Source organism: Symphalangus syndactylus, chromosome 5 (assembly GCF_028878055.3).
Source record: "Symphalangus syndactylus isolate Jambi chromosome 5, NHGRI_mSymSyn1-v2.1_pri, whole genome shotgun sequence".
NCBI classification, from domain to species: domain Eukaryota; kingdom Metazoa; phylum Chordata; class Mammalia; order Primates; family Hylobatidae; genus Symphalangus; species Symphalangus syndactylus.
In genome coordinates this window covers 138,067,986-138,085,488 of record NC_072427.2, presented here as the reverse complement: position 1 = coordinate 138,085,488, position 17,503 = coordinate 138,067,986, and the positions used below count along the sequence as shown (strand labels likewise).

General features: G+C 36.2%; 1 protein-coding gene across 1 annotated transcript in view; it reads right to left on the bottom strand.

The window, feature by feature from the left end:
- Window positions 1–17,075, bottom strand: part of RERGL (RERG like) — a 60,229-nt gene extending 43,154 nt beyond the window's left edge. The window contains exon 1 of the mRNA XM_063640775.1: window positions 17,054–17,075. The gene's annotated coding sequence lies outside the window, so the exon portion shown is untranslated. The remainder of the gene's footprint in view (window positions 1–17,053) is intronic.
- Window positions 17,076–17,503: the final 428 nt, after the last annotated feature.

The window sequence follows — 17,503 nt, the reverse complement described above, 5'->3', positions numbered from 1 at the left end:
ACTATTGTTTTTCACAAAACATTAAAAAATTTCTTATTAACAGTTATAAGATTATAAGAAAGTGAAAAAATGTTAAACAAATATGTTTTTAGTATACTCTAAAGTAAAACTTTAGAAACATTAGTGTTTGATTTCTTTGTAAAAAAAAAATACTTGTCAAGAGTACTTTGAATAAAGATGGCTTCTTTGGTCACATAAATTACAATACAAGCAAGCATCCTCTCTATGCCTTAGTAAATAGAATTACTCCTTTTAAAATTTGAATCAGCTTCCAACATTTTATTCTGTAGCTTTTATTATCATGAAATATCTCTGAGATATTATCACAAAATATCTCTGAGAGTCCCTCTAATGTGAATTTTTTATCAACAGCAGTTCCTTTGAGACATCTTGCCTCATTGTTGGTAAATCTGCTTTTGCTACAAGCGTCTGCCTGCATATCTACACTGACAACAGTATTTTCAACATTCTTGAAAGCAGCCATTTTTTTTCTATAACTTCATTTGTATCTATTTTAGTTTTATTTCCTGCCTTGTCACTTTTCATTTACTTGCTGCACTTTTATCTTTTTGGCCAGTGGCCATTTTCTGGTTACCCACTTTTGTAAATATCACAGATTTTTCACTGGGAAATAAGGAGGCAACACAACTACACACTTTGCTGTCTCAGGGTGAACTGAGTAACAGATACCCAGAGACTCATCACTGACAGACTGTCAAAGAAGTGACAACTGGTCAGAGATTGTGATGTGCATCTGTTTTTAGTAATGCGTGGACTGTAAGACTTATAGCAAAGTTTGTGCTTCATGTAATTACCTACAGGTAAGAACAAATGGTAAGTAAAATATAAATTGTGTTGTTGGGGGACTAGTATTTAACTAAATTGCAATAACTAAAATGAATGCATATTAGAACCATGCAAAGCCAGAACTGCCTGCCTATGAGTGTGTTTGTAGGAACATATTTATTTATTTTTATTTTATAGCTTAAATAATTGACTTTTATTTCTCAAAATATTGGTTTTCATGCTCCCTTATTTCCTTCTACTTTTTGGGAATTTTCCTCAGTTTTCTCTATTTTATGATGAGAATTTTATTTAGAGAATTACATTTTTTGAAAATGTATAAGGTAGACATTTTTATAATTTCAACTTTTAGATTCAGGAGATCCATGTGCAGATTTGTCCCATTGGTATACTGCCTGGTGCTGATATAATTAAATATTGAATCATTCCTTACAGGAAACTTACAAGTTACTTCATTTATTTAAAATTATAAAAAGCATTTCACTATTAAATTAAATAGGTATTGTATTTTTAAAATGATTTCCTAGATAGTTTATAACATGCTGTTATTTTGTGGTGACATATTTTACTTTCAGTTTTTCTAACTAGTTATTTCTGATATAGGTAAGGATAATATTTTTGTCAATGTACTGAACACAGTACAGTAGAATTAATAGATTTTTTTAACTTTGTTTCTTTTTTTTTTTTTGAGACAGAGTTTTGCTCTTGTTACCCAGGCTGGAGTGCAACGGCATGATCTCTGACCCCTGCAACCTCCGCCTCTGGGTTCAAGCAATTCTCCTGTCTCAGCCTCCTGAGTAGCTGGGATTACAGGCATGTGCCACCATGCCTACTCATTTTGTATTTTTAGTAGAGACAAGGTTTCTCCATGTTGGTCAGGCTGGTCTCAAACTCCCAACCTCAGGTGATCTGCCTGCCTCAGCCTCCCAAAGTGCTGGGATTACAGGTGTGAGCCACCACGCTCAGCCTGTTTCTTATTTATCTCAAAATAAAAAAAATACAGAAATATGTTTTTTCTTTTATTTTTCTATAATTATAACTCATAAGTTATAAAATTATTCAAAATTTATAAATGCATATTTTTTCCTATTTTATTGCATTGGCTATGATCTCTAGAATGATATTTTCATGGTTCTAAATTAAGTATAAAATTTAATATTTTATGATTAAGTTGTTAAGTAATGGTTTCTAGTTGTGGTAAGAAAAGTTTGTGTTTTATTTTTATTTTTATTTTTATTTTTATTTTTTGAGACGGAGTCTCGCTCTTTCACCCAGGCTGGAGTGCAGTGGCGTGACCTCGGCTCACTGCAAGCTCCACCTCCTGGGTTCATGCCATTCTCCTGCCTCAGCCTCCCAAGTAGCTGGGACTACAGGCGCCCGCCACCATGCCCAGCTAATTTTTTGTATTTTTAGTAGAGACAGGGTTTCACCGTGTTAGCCAGGATGGTCTCAATCTCCTGACCTCGTGATCCGCCCGTCTCGGCCTCCCAAAGTGCTGGGATTACAGGCGTGAGCCACCATGCCTGGCCTTTATTATTAATTTTTAAATAATACTATAAAATTAGATAATACAGTATATCAAATGTAGAAACTTTTATCCTTTGACTAATGTTATATAATTATTTGTTTGGATTTTCTAATATGACTTTCTAAGGACACTGCCTCCCCACTCAGGAGAAAGAGTTGCAAGTTGGCTCAAGATGCTTCTATTTGATAAGCTCTGTCCAATGTCTATTACAATGGTTTCAGCATGTAGTTGATAGAATTCCTTAATTTATATCACAGATTCAGGATTTCCTTTTTTTTATTTGAGACAGAGCCTCTCTTTGTCACCAGGCTGGAGTGCAGTGGTGCAATCTTGGCCCACTGCAACCTCTGACTCCCTGGTTCAAGCGATTCTCCCGCCTCAGCCTCCCGAGTAGCTGGGATTACAGGCATGCATCACCATGCCCAGCTATTTCTTGTATTTTTAGTAGAGATGGGGTTTCACCATGTTGGCCAGGATGGTCTCGATCTCCTGACTTCGTGATCCACCCACCTCAGCCTCTCAAAGTGCTGGGATTACAGGCATGAGCCACCACACCCAGCCACTTGAGATTTCCTTTGTGTGTTCAGAATGTAGTCTTCAGAATGGAGGAGTAGAAGTAAGAAAACTTTTTTCCATAAGATAGTCACATCAGAGATTGGAAGAAAATAATACTAGAAAAACTAAGATAAGAAATGCTCAATACAATTGTTATGATTTGGCTCTGTGACCCCACCCAAATTTTATCTTGTAGCTCCCATAATTCCACCTGCCATGAGGAACCCAGTGAGAGATGGTTGAATCATGGGAGCGGGTCTTTCCCATGCTGTTCTAGTGATAGTGAATGGGTCTCATGAGATCTGATGGTTTTAAAAATGGAAGTTTCTCTACACAAGCTCTCTCTCTCTCTGCTTGCTGCCATCCATGTAAAATGTGACTTGCTCCTCCTTTTCTTCTGCCATGATTGTGGGGCTTCCCAGAACTGTAAGTCCATTAAACCTCCTTCTTTTGTAAATTGCCCAGTCTTGGGTACATCTTTATTAGCAGTGTGAAAACAGACTAATACAGTAAATTGGTACCAGTAGAGTGGGGTGCTGCTGAAAAGATACCCCAAAATCTGGAGGTGACTTTGGAACTGGGTAACAGGCAAAGATTGGAACAGTTTGGAGAGCTCAGAAAATGATAGGAAAATGTGGTAAAGTTTGGAACTCCCTGGAGACTTGTTGAATGGTTTTGACCAAAATGCTTATAATGATGTGGACAATGAAATCCAGGGTGAAGTGGTCTCGATGGAGATGAGTAACTTGTTGGGAACTGGAGCAAAAGTGACTCTTATTGTGTTTTAGCAAAGATACTGGTGGCATTTTGCCCCACCCTAAAGATTTTTGGAACTTTGAACTTGAGAGAGATGATTTAGGTTATCTAGTGGAAGAAATCTGTAAGCAGCAATGCATTCAAGACTTGACTTGGGTGCTGTTAAAGACATTCAGTTTCAAAAGGGAAACAGAGGATAAAAATTTGGAAAATTTGCAGCCTGACAATGCAATAGAAAAGAAAAACTCATTTTCTAAGGAGAAATTCAAGCCTGCTGCAGATATTTGCATAATTCACAATAAGCCAAATGTTAATCACCAAGACAATGGGGAAAATGTCTCCAAGGCATGTCAGAGACCTTTGCGACAGCCCCTTCCTGAGGCCTAGGAGGAAAAAGTGGTCCCATGGGCCAGGCCCAAGGTCCTCCTGCTGTGTGCAGCCTAGGGACTTGGTGCCCTGCATCCCAGCCACTTCAGCTGCGGCTGAAAGGGGCCAACATAGAGCTCGGGTTGTGGCTTCAGAGGTGCAAGCCTCAAGCCTTGCGAGCTTCCACATGGTGTTGAGCCTGTGAATGCATAGAAGTCAATAATTGAGGTTTGGAAACCTCCACCTAGACTTCAGAAAATGTGTAGAAATGCCTGGATGCCTAGGCAGAAGTTTGCTGTAGGGGCAGGGTCCTCATGGAGAACCTCTGCTAGGGCAGTGCAGAAGGGAAGTGTGGGGTCAGAGTCCCCACAAAGAGCCCTTACTGGGGCACTGCCCAGTGGAGCTGTGAGAAGCGGGCCACCATCCTCCAGACCGCAATATGGTACATCCACTGACAGCTTGTGCCACGTGCCGCAGACACCTAGCACTAGCACGTGAAGGCAGCCAAGAGGGAGGCTGCAACCTGCAAAGCTACAGGAGCAGACCTGCCCAAGACCATGGGAACCCACATCTTGCATCAGTGTCACCTGGATGTGAGACCTGGAGTCAAAGGAGATCATTTTGGAGCTTTAAGATTTGACTGCCCTGCTGGATTTCGGAATTGCCTGGAGCCTGTAGCCCCTTCATTTTGGCCAATTTCTCCCATTTGGAATGGCTGCATTTGCCCAATACCTGTAGTCTCAATGTATCTAGGGAGTAACTAACTTGCATTTGATTTTACAAGTTTATAGGCAGAAGAGAAGTCCCTTGTCTCAGATCAGACTTTGGACTGTGGACTTTTAAGTTAATGCTGAAATGAGTTGAGACTTTGGGGGACTGTTGGGACGGCATGATTGGTTTTGAAATGTGAAGATATGAGATTTGGGAGGGGCCAGTGGCAGAATTATATGATTTGGCTCTGTGTCCTCACCCAAATATCACACTATAGCTCCCATAATTCCCACATCTTGTGAGAGGGACCTGGTGGGAGATGATTGAATCACGGGGGTGGGTCTTTCCTTTGTTGTTCTCGTGTTAGTGAATGGGTCTCACGAGAACTGATGGTTTTAAAGATGGGAGTTTCTCTGCACATGTTCTCTCTTTGCCTGCTGCCATCCACATAAGATGGGACTTGCTCCTCCTTGCCTTCTCCCATGATTTCGAGGCCTCTCCAGCCATGTGGAACTGTAAGTCCAATACACCTCTTTTTCTTTGTAATTTACCCAGTCCTGGGTATGTCTTAATCAGCAGTGTGAAATGGACTAATACAACAATTACCATATGTATTGAAAAAAGTGAACTATCTAGAAATAAGAAAAATTGGAATCTAGAAATTTTTGTGATTTATCTTCCTTTCAGCACCTTAAAGTCACATTCATGGACATTTTCAAACTGTCTCTATCAGTAAGTTTCACATTACATTTTACTTCTTTGACTAAAATACTTTTACAATCATCATAGAAAGTACATAGAGTATTCTTTTATATTTCTTTTCTTACAATTTTGGTCACCTTTTCAACTGTTTTACATGTATATAATTGTAGAATATAAATATTAAGGAAAAAATAAAAAGAGTGAATGCTTGTGTGGCTTTGTGTTTCAAGAGACCAATTACATTTTAAGAACAATAAACACTATTATACATTCTTGTTTTCTGTATACTTCCTTCCTCCTTTCATTTGCAGGTTATTTCTGAGCCAGTTATATGAAAATTTGGTTCCTTTTAAGAAGTTCCATAACTGTAACTACACTATTCTACTAAGAATTTCATTTAACTACTGACACCACTGAATTAACATGAATTTGGTTTTAAGGAAAACATTGATTTTTTTAAAATCAGGTCTGTTTAATCACCCATAGCTTCCTCAGTTGGGCTAGTGATTATTCTTCTTAATATATTCGCATATTTACATATATTTTGAGGAAACGTTGAAAACAAGTATGCTATGTAATTCATAGGGTCATATGACAGCTTTAAAATGTCATGTCTTAGATATTGCTGTTAAAATTCAATTTAAGTCTTCAAGAGAGTTGACTAAATAAAATGAATTAAACCTAATATGGTTTGCAGATGGCTTGGCATATAGTAAATGCTCAGTAAGTGGCAGCAATTATAAATAATTTAGAGTGGGAAATAATACTGTAATTCCCCTGGTTATGTGAGTTCCTGTAATCAGATGCAGTTTACAATTGTGTTCTTGTATTCTAAAAATGTTTGAGACTATTCAAAATGTAACATCTCTTAGTAGACTTGATAGATGTTAAAAGTCACTATAGAAAGTTAAAAAGTAAAATAAATCATATTCTTAATAATACTGAGAAAACTTTGTGGTATTATTGATTTTTCTTTTTCTCTTTCTTGGCTTTCAATGTACTTCTACTCAGGTAAATGTATCCCATCCATCCATTCATTAATCCAACTTTTATTAAGTGAAGACAATATGATAGTACTTGGTCTAAATGATATGAGCAGGCCTGTCTGAACTTGCCTTTTTTTGGTCAGGAGTGTCCTTCAAAATAATTCAATTCTCTCTTACTCTTCATCCATGCCTCTTCCTTCATTTCTTCTGTACTGCAAAAACTTCGCTAGTAAAGAATAAATATTGATAACCTTATGGATGACTTCTTTCAGAATATGATCTGTAAACTCTGAATTTGCCCAGAGTAGCTAAACTATAAATTGAGATTATTTATTTCATAAATTAATTAAATGATGTTGAACTCTTTCTGATTAAAAGTCAGTACAGGTGAACGTTTTATTTCAACCCAGTAAAAACATTTCTCACTTTCTTTTTCCCCTCCTCTAGCTGTACATGTCCCCTGCAAATGTGCTGTTTCTCTTGTTTATTCTATTCATCTTTTATGCTGTTCATTAAAATGTTACATTTTATACCCAGTATTGTTCACACTCTACAAGGATTTTATCACTTAGATGAAAACAATCTACTTGATGCACAGCTGGTTTCCAGTATGATCTAATTGCTTTTGTGATGTGACTAAGACACCTAATGCCACACAGAGCACTGCTGAGCTTTTTCACATATGTAAATTAAATTACTTGTAGATGAACTTGTTTTATAACATGTGTCTGAAAAGAGTTTCAGTTCATTTAGTCAGATACCTAACATCAAATCCTACTGAAAATGTGCCTGCAATGACTACATATTTTTCATTTTGTATCTCATATTTGTTATTTATTTGAGTTTCTTATCACATATCTCTAATTGATAATATTTTAATGAATACAAATGTTTTAAATGTTCATACCAAATTTCACACCTTTATCTTCATGGTTTCTATTTTCCATTCCAATGTACTAATCAAAATTTGTAATCAAAGGAGTTTAACTGAGCTATACTTTTATTTGGCTTGGATAGCTATTTTATCATTATTAATGTACGACATATCATGTAAAGTCTGTGAACGTATAATTCTGAAAACTAGCTGTTTGGTTTTAATTTTACATCCCTGCACCACTTTCAAGACATCACATGCTGTCATCTTGCTCTAGATCATGTCTATTTTCACTTTCAAATTTAAAATTTTCAAGTTATACATTTTTATTAAATGCCTGCATGGTTTTTTACATAAGTGAAAATTGTTCAGCTTAATCTTACGAGGTATTTTGGGGTTAAAAAGAGGCACACGGAGTAGCAATAAAATAAAATAATGGCTCTACTAAAATTTTCACATAATTTCCTTCATCTTTCATTTTAGAAATTGAGGTTTTAGTGAAAAAATAAGCATGTTTACTAAATCCATGACTTTGTATTATCTTTGTCTAATGAAATATCAAGCAGAAACACGGGTTGGATGGGAACTAGTGGGAAAGAGACCTTTTACAGATAAAACGAAATAAAACTACTGGAAAAGCACTTATTTCTAATATTTAAAATTAAGAATCTGGCATTGTCAGCAGAAAAAAAAACACATTTATAGAAGTGTAAAAACCTTTCTATATAAAAGTAGCTTATTTTACCCAAATTTAAATGGACATATATTTCACACAATTATTCCATCCTGTCAATGCAAGCACATGATGCATTTGCTTGTAATTTACAAAAAAGGAGGTAACTATAAGAACTGATTATTTTAGCATAAAATCACTTAATATAAGTTTTCAAGTTTTAAGAAGTGTAAAAATGTCTGAACTATGTGTAACAATAGAATAAATTAGATACTAATGAGTACTGGAAGCAATCAGATAGTCTAAGCAACTAAAATGAAACCATAATGACAAAGATGGACCGAGAATATTGGTGACAAAGATGCGCAATTAGGAATTAGATAAGAGCAAACTACCATAGGATTCATCAAGTAGAAGTACCAGATGAAAAAGTTCAATAGGGTATAATCACCATGAAAGAACATAGGATGAATATGTTACATTTATGCATTCTGAATGTAAAGCTATTGGGGCAAAGTTTAGAAATATTTAATAAATACGCAAAATGTAGTCATGATTGAAAGAATTCAGTCAACCCATATTCCAAAATATTTGTTTTATTTTAAAAACTATTTGCCAGGCACGGTGGCTCATGCCTTTAATCCCAGCACTTTGGGAGGCAGAAGTGGGTGGATCACCTGAAGTCGGGAGTTCAAGACCAGCCTGACCAACATGGAGAAACCCCATCTCTACTAAAAACACAAAATTAGACAGGCATGGTGGTGCATGCCTGTATTCCCAGCTACTTGGGAAGCTGAGGCAGAAGAATCGCTTGAACCTGGGGGGCAGAGGTTGCGGTAAGCCGAGATCGCACCATTGCACTCCAGCCTGGGCAATAAGAGCAAAACTCTATCTCAAATAAATAAATAAATAAAAATAAATAAAGAAAAGTTATGCACAAGAGATACATGGGAACCAAAAATTATAGAGAATATACATGAAATAACAATGTTTAAAATAATTCATATAGATACTGATATTAAACCATGTTCCAAAAGTAACCCTTTCTGTGTTGAATACAACATGAGATTACTAAAGTAGTTTAAATTTGTGAGAGTGGCATAAATTTCCCATTGTATATCTAGTGATAATCTATGAAAACCGAGAATATGGGTTAAACAAGATAAAGATAAGCTCCGTGTAATCATAAAGCAATGAAATTATTCATCTATGTAGATACTCTCACCTCTTCTAAAGTCTCCTTTAGGACCATAAATATATACAACATTAGACAGGTAACATTTCTTTTTAAATTATATTTGTACGTGGTAAATATTTTACAAAATATTTTAATCAGACAGCCGAATGTTTAATTGTCCTCTAGATTAGTCCAGCATTGATCTTAAAAAGAATTGATGATGATTATAATGTGCTATATTTCTCAGTTTACTATTGATATGGTTTGGCTGTGTCCCCACCCAAATCTCACCTTGAATTGTAATAATTCACATGTGTCAAGGGTGGGGCCAAGTGGAAATAACTGAATCACGGGAGAGTTGGTGTTCTCTGATACTATTCTTGTAGTGAATAAGTCTCATGAGATCTGATGGTATTATAAATGGGTGTTCCCCTGCACAAGCTGTCTTGCCTGCTACCATGTAAGATGTGCCTTTCTTCTCCTTTGCCTTCAACCATAATTGAGGCCTCTCCAGCCATGTGGAACTGTGAGTCCATTAAACCTCTTTTTCTTTATAAATTACACAGTCTTGGGTATGTCTTCATTAGCAGTGTGAGAACTAATACATCTATTCAATTAAAAAATAATAATTTTCATGTTTAATATACATAGATATGAGTGGTTTGTCAGTATAAGCAAGAGAATTTTAAAAGATAAGACCAATCACTGAATTATTATCAGACAATATTGCTTCAATTCTGATTTTTAAAGGCAAATAGTATTTTGGTTTATGTATAATACAGTTGTAAGTAAATCCAAAAAGCACTGAATGATGCCCCACTATAAGCACAGAATCTTCTAATATGTAGCAGACTATAAAAGAAACATCTTAGAATTTTAAGGTGTATAAAATCTAGTTGAAGAAGGAACATATACTATAAAAGAGACTAGAAACTCCATGGCACAGGATCTATAATTGTACTGAATATGATGATAGAGATGTGTGTATGGGTGTGTGTGTGTGTGTGTGTGTGTGTGTGTGTGTGTGTTGGAGAGCTGTCAAGAAAGGCTTCCTAGAATTAGTACTTGAAATGAGTAGCTTTATCAACTGAAGCAGACAGTGAGAACTGTAAAGTTCTCCTGGAAGATGAGGCAACAAAAGTAAGGCATTGGGCTATGAAGTAGCTTGGGATGTCTAGGCTAAAAGCAATTTTGTGCTGTTGAAAAAGAAGAAAAGAGAGTCAGTCAAAATGAATTTGAGAAGGCTGGCAGGATCCAATTCTTTTCAAGTGTGGCAGTGCATGCCATTTGAGGAGTTTAGAATTTAGGAAATGGGAAGGTTATGATAAAGTTCAAACAGAGGATAACATGCTTGTATTTAATTTTTAGCAACACCATCACTTCATTTCCAGTATCTGGCAGACTAAGAATTATCCAAACAACTCTCTCCATTGATCCAACTGTGGTGCCAAATAAAATATAATAAAAATATCACATTGTTAACAAACAAAAGCAATAATTTTGAAAGAGAAAAATGAGGATATCCTAGAGATAAGCAAGTGTTAGTGCCAACTTAAGCACTAAGTGTAGTGTAGTTGCCAAAAAAAATAGTCTTGAGTTGTTACCTAGGTAATACCAAAGGACAGATGACAGGATATAAGTATTTAGCTTACACTTTTGTGTATGATGGAGTAGTTTGAATCTAACTGATCTTCAATTTAATAACAATTACAGAAGCAGAGAGGGGGCACATAACTACTTGATGACACTGGGGAGCAATTAGGAAATGGAGTCAGGAAAGAGAGTGACTGTAATGCTTGAAACAAAAGAAACATACAATAGGCTCCACATTGATCCACATTTGTCCTTGAGGCGACCTTCCAGTTTGTTCCATTCTAGCGGCACAAACAGAGATGAGTGGTCTTATTGGTCTGAGGAGACAACAGGTTGGAATTCACAGGTGCCAGAGGACTTGGAAATTAGAGAGCAAAATCCTGAGGCAACAGGACCAGAAACTTGACGTTTGGAGAATACATTAAATATTTGTATTTAACTCATGCCTGAGAATTAGAGGAAAGTTTTCTCTGGAGTCAACAGAGTGATTAAACATAGTTACAACGGAATCCAGCTGTTGTGTCCAACATCTGCATGTCAGAGGTATTGTTTCCTGTAGACCTTACTTGGACTTTATGGGAGGTTGTCTGGAGATCATTTAGGAGGTTTTTCTTCCAGAGGAAATGTCCTCAGCCTAAAGAAGAGAATCACTGGAAGTACGGTAGTAAAAGAGCATTCCCGAGGCTACGCATTGCCCTTTAAAACTTTAAGAATGTTTCTGACACTAGAGAACCTCCAAAAATCTGAAAATATCTCCCCACACCAAAAAGACAGCTTTAGGCTGGGCGCCGTGGCTCATGCCTGTAATCCCAGCACTTTGGGAGGCCGAGGCAGGCGGATCTCGAGGTCAGGAGATCGAGACCACGGTGAAACCCCGTCTCCACTAAAAATACAAAAAATTAGCCAGGCGTGGTGGCGGGCGCCTGTAGTCCCATCTACTCGGGAGGCTGAGGCAGGAGAATGGCGTGAACCCAGGAGGTGGAGCTTGCAGTGAGCCCAGATCGCGCCACTGCACTCCAGCCTGGGCGACAGAGCGAGATTCTGTCTCAAAAAAAAAAAAAGACAGCTTTAAATACCCGTTAAGCCTGGAGAACTCCAATATCCAATCACAAGGCGATAGAGGCACTTTTTGTTCCTAACTTTTCCACTCTCGCTACAATTCCCTCTCACTCTGCTTGGACTCTGCCATGTAAGAAGTCTCACTATCCTGTGGCCTCTGTGCTGGAAAGGAAGCTCCTCAGTTAACTGCCCATCAAATCTTTAGCCAACAGCCAAGATTAATGGCCAACCATGCAAGTGAGTCATCTTGGATATGTATCTGGCATAGTGGGCTTGATAGTGGGCTCTATCTAGCATACTGCAGCCACAGCTACCATCTGACTACAACAACTGAGACACCAAAAACACGAACAGTGCAGGCAAGGCTTTTCCAAATGTGTGACCTATAAAATCATGCACAAAACAAAATAGTTTTTTAATCACTAATTTTTCGAGGAATTTTGTATATATCAATAGTAATTAGAACAAGAAATCTCTGATCATCTGGATTATTCAGGAAATATTTGCTACCCATTGATGTTAAAGTTAGTCGTATGATTTGCTTTGGCCAAAGAAAAGACGTGAAATGAGCTTGTACATTGGATTTTGCTCTCTTGCGTCTCTGACTTTGTAATGAGACAATAGTTGTGCCCCTTTACATTGGACCACAGAATTAACACATTAATAGCAGTAAGGACCCAATCCCAAGCAGACATACAGCCTGAGAAACAGCTACCTACTAGATGTAAGTCTGCAGACAGTAATGATAATTCCTTACTGTTTTATTTCAATGAGATTCTGTGACTGTTAGGCAGGATTTTTGCAACAATAGTTGACTGGTAACAGAACTTAATCTGAAAACAATATACATGTATTATTTGGAGCGGAGTTGAAAATCAGATGGGGGGAAACTATGGGTCAGTTAAGGTAATGAAGCAGTGATGACGTAAAGCTTGTGATCTGGGAAGGTTCCTATAAGAATTGTAGCTATCTGTAAAAACTTACAATTTCTTCTTTGACACAAAGGAAAGAAAGCAGTGATTCCAGAAAGTGAGACAGCTATGAAAGGGGGCTGGGTTTCTAGGATAAAGGTTATAGACTGCGCATGATCGCAGGAAACTATTGTCACACATTTTAAACTTACCCACAGAAGATTTTACAATTTATGGCAAGTAAAATATACCGGGGACTATAGCTAGTGACCTCATCTACATTCCTCTAGCTATTACATTTTTCTGTTGGAAAAGTACATATTGTTGTAGCTCACAGACATGAAGCCTGATCTCATGTGGACTCTCCAAACTCCATTTTATCTTAATTAAGGCAAGAAATTCTACGCTTTCCCTGCTTTTGTAAGGTCAGAATATAGGCTGCATAACCATATTCTGTAACAAGTAATCGAACACATTTGTGTTATAATTGTCCAGCACTAGTTTTAAAAACTGACCATTAAACAGTCATAACTGTATTATGTGAGGTCTTTGCTATCATTAACAGATTATAATTCTGTTCTTTGAAAGGGTAGCTTGATTTTAAGAGTAGTTGTCCTGAGAGAACTAATTTTTTTTACTTCTTAAACAAGTCTTGGGATTTTCCTATGCTAAGAAATAACAGATCCTCTCTTAAATATGAAAGATGACTTGAACGACCCATTTGTAAATGTTAGTGTTCAACTATAAAATACTTCCATTTGCAAGAGCTCAGACAGCTGCCCCCTGACTAATCAAAACTTAGTTGTAGTACAACTGAATATGCTAATTTTTTATTTTTGCATGTTGATTTTCATAGTAACACTCCATAAATACCATGTTTTTACTTTAGGGCCTTTTACACTAACAGGGACTACGAGAGGGTTAATTTGGTTTTGTTAAAATAAGTAGACCTTACCTAATAGGACTTACTCCAGTCTAAAATTTTCTATTACCTGATTTCCTTTTAACCTCATTTATGGGCGTAATTATCAGAAAAAAATATACACGTAAAAAAATTTAGTGCAGCCTAAATTTAGTGCAGCTGCCTTAAATTATATTTGGATCAATATGAAAAAGCCACAAGAGAAAAAAAAAGATGGCCCTATGATGACAATAAAGATGGTTTCAGTGTTTGTTCATATTTATTATTTTGAAAACTTGGGGTCATTTAATTAAGTCACCTTATCTTTCGCCTTAAATTCTTAAAAAGACAGCCATATTAATCCAGCCAAAGAATTACTTTGGAATTTTAAAAGTCTATTGATTTTTTTCTTCTAAAATCTCTTCAATGAAATTTATCCTTGGAGAATTCTATAAAAAGAGCAAAAGATGTCTTTGCAGTCTTGGCTCTTTCAGACACTTGGCAGTTTAATGACTCATTGTACTTATAAATGTCTCTGATTAAGTCCTTTTATTTTTATTCTGTAATTTAATTTATAACACTACATTTCACACAAAATTTTCTCATCCATGCTACCTGATTTACTCACCACTAAGTGTCCACTTATGCAGCAGATAGTCTCAAAAACATCAGATATGTTTTCTCTACTTGGCCTCTGATAATCTTCTATAATACATCTGTTCTTTCAAATGAACAGTGATGCGTTTTTTTTGCATATAAGATATATTTAATGTGGTGTGTGAAATCATTTAAGGAAAAATCAAACTTCAGTTGCAGATGCTCTGATATTGATAAATATTACTAAAGAATGAAAGTAAATATTAATTGTATCCCTTAAACACAATTTTATTTGGATCTTGTAGAGTGACGTAACATTGACGTGGCTGTTTGTTTACTGAGGCATTAAAGTTTCCCAAAGCACAGTTTGTTATAGCACATCAGAAAATGTTCAAATATGATTTTATACAGTACTCTTTTTACTGAGTGCTCAAATAGGACTTTACACTGAAGCACAAGTTGCAATAGACATGAAATTATGACACAAACTGCCAGACCAAAATATAATTTTCCAAAGAATAGCTATGAGACTTGGTTCGAAGACCAGTCAGTTCACCTGTAGGTGAACCCCCTTACCTATTCTGAGAAAATAAAATAATCAAAGAAATTTCACAAAGAAGTTTTCTTTGCTGAGGGCTTTTGCTTCACCTTTGAATTGGGTGTATGACTCCTACCCGGAAAATCTAGAGAACAAGGAATGTTTCAGTGGCAGATCCAAGGAATACCATTGCCATGGGATAGTTCTGCACTCTAGGAGTTTTCAGACGTGTTACATAAATGTTTCCCAGGAATGACAGTCTTGCATACTGGGGAGCAGAAGGAAGCTGGAGCTGTGACTCTTGATACCTGGGGGCTGAGGAATGGGTCACAAATAATCAGCCACATCAGGAAACTTCAGGGGAGAGGGACCCAGCAGATATCCCTCCTGAAGGCCCAGAAGTATTCTCTTTAACTATCTGCCAGACCCCAGAAGCTAGAAAGAATCTACAAATGAAGATTACCGCATTACTTTCCCTCTCCTCCCTCCCTCTATGCTGAATGTGATGGAAGACAGAATTGAAGCTAGCTGTGGAGAATCCACCTGAAACAACATATAAGATTTCCATAATTATCATATTAGTACAAATTCATTTTAATCAATGTCAGGGCCCAGACTTAACTGGAACTTCAAATCAAATGAATAGTAATTTGCTTTTCATAAGATTTTTGATTCAACAGCCATTGACTATTAGCTTTTGAAAAGGAACGCTATCTCACATGTTTGTTCTTCCCCTGATTATGCCTAATATAAAATAGATTCACCTTTAAATGTTTGGTAACTGATCCACTTGTGGAGGCAAAATGTGGTTTAGAATAATTAAACATTCAAATGGTAAAAGTTCACATTTCTAGTTTGTATACATGCTACGAGGGAGGTTATTATTTTTTCCAGTATCAGAAAAGAAAATCAATGCTGAGAAACTTTAGTTTCCCCAAAACACATTTCTGGGAGAGCTAGAAGTGAACATCAGCTTGATTGACTTCAAAGACTACCCCTTTTTCACCACATTGCGTCAGCCACAGCGAGCCAAATTAATTAAATTACAAACCTACATATGCACTAATGTAGCGAATTAGAACAAAATCAAGCTGATGATATAACATCCAGCTAGGTCCCCTTACAATATCTTTGATAAAACACAAAACCAAACACCAGTATCTCTTGGAGCTTACCCATTTGATTGGTTTAAACAAAACTAAGTTTTAATTTGTGTGGTTTGTTACAAAACCAAGAACATTCTGGAACTAATTTGTCTTAAAATATTTATAACAGATAGAATCCATTCATTCACATCTGTATTCACTGATTCATTAAGTATTTGTTAGGTCAGCTATGTGCCCAGCCCTGTTATTTTCTCTAGAATTCAGCTGTGAACAAGATAAAAATTTCTCTTTTCATGTAACTTACATTTTTATGGGAGAGGCAGAAAATAATCATAAATAAATGAACAAGCAAATAAGATTTTTAAGTGGAATTCAACTTACTAAATAAAAGCCTTCCATTTAATAGATATTTTCAAAAACATAATATCATATTTATATAACTTTTAAAGCAGTTGTTCATTATATAAGGGTTAAAAGTGTTGATTCATTGGTTATATATATTTGATCTTACTGAGAGAAAAGTACTAAAAGATAGTGCCTTCATATTATTCATGAATACAAAAATACTCAATATTTGTAGCAGCAATATCTTAAAAGACCACAAGATGGTGACATTACTCTATACACACAAATCTTTAACTCATGTTAAAAGCCTTCAGTTTTTCCAAAGCAAAACCTAAAGTTTTTACTATTCTGAAAACAAACATAGGATTTCAAAAGCAACTGTTGCAATCATGTTAAATAGTGATTTTCCTATTTATATTTTTTAAAATCTATGAGCTATTTTAAAACAGCACTATGACTAAGTGAATCAACCAGAGATTTGGCAAACATTAAGGTTTTGCTCTTAAAATTTGCTACCCAAATTATGGTGGCTTGTCTGTTACAGTCACACACAAAATTTTTTCTCATCGTGTATTCTCCTTTTTTCTGGACTTCCTTTGGTTGTCCTTGATAACAAATTGTAGAGTGGCTGAGTATATATCAAAATAACAAAATATCTTCACATCAAAAGAGATTATTGCATTGATGGTTTCTGTTTATATTAAATAAATTACTTGTTTCAGGATGATATTTATAATTGTCAACAGCTAAGAATTCCGACTAGCAAAACATTCCAAAATAATTAAATATGTCTCCTCATTACATCGGATGTGTTCTTTTGTCTATTTATTGACTTGTCTGCATCAACTCCGCATCCGACTTCACTCCTTACCTTCACCTCTGAATCACAGAAGAATCCCTTTCCAAGATGGTCCTAGGTCAAAATCTGACAATGGGAGGCTCTCAGTTGAGATCTGAGAAGAAAAGAGAGAAGCCTTTTTTTCTGATGACAGTTGCAAACAAGGGATACAGATAAGTGGCAAATGGGAGGTTTGCAGCAATATCCAAAACAATTTCTGTAAATTATGCATCTCAGTGCTTACGGGCACCTGGGATCTGCAGGTTTCCCCAAGATTGTTCAAGGTAATAACATTTTGTATGGGGGTTCTGCAAATTTCACATTTGAGGGTTGTAGGCAGCTGAAAACATTGCCTGCAATGTAATTTTTATAATCTCTAGCAGCAATTTTTCTGAACTTTACTCCCCAGTCCAGTTCAATGGATGCATAAACCTCTAATTTCCTGTGTTACAGCCAATACTTCTTGGAAGACATAAAGTGCAT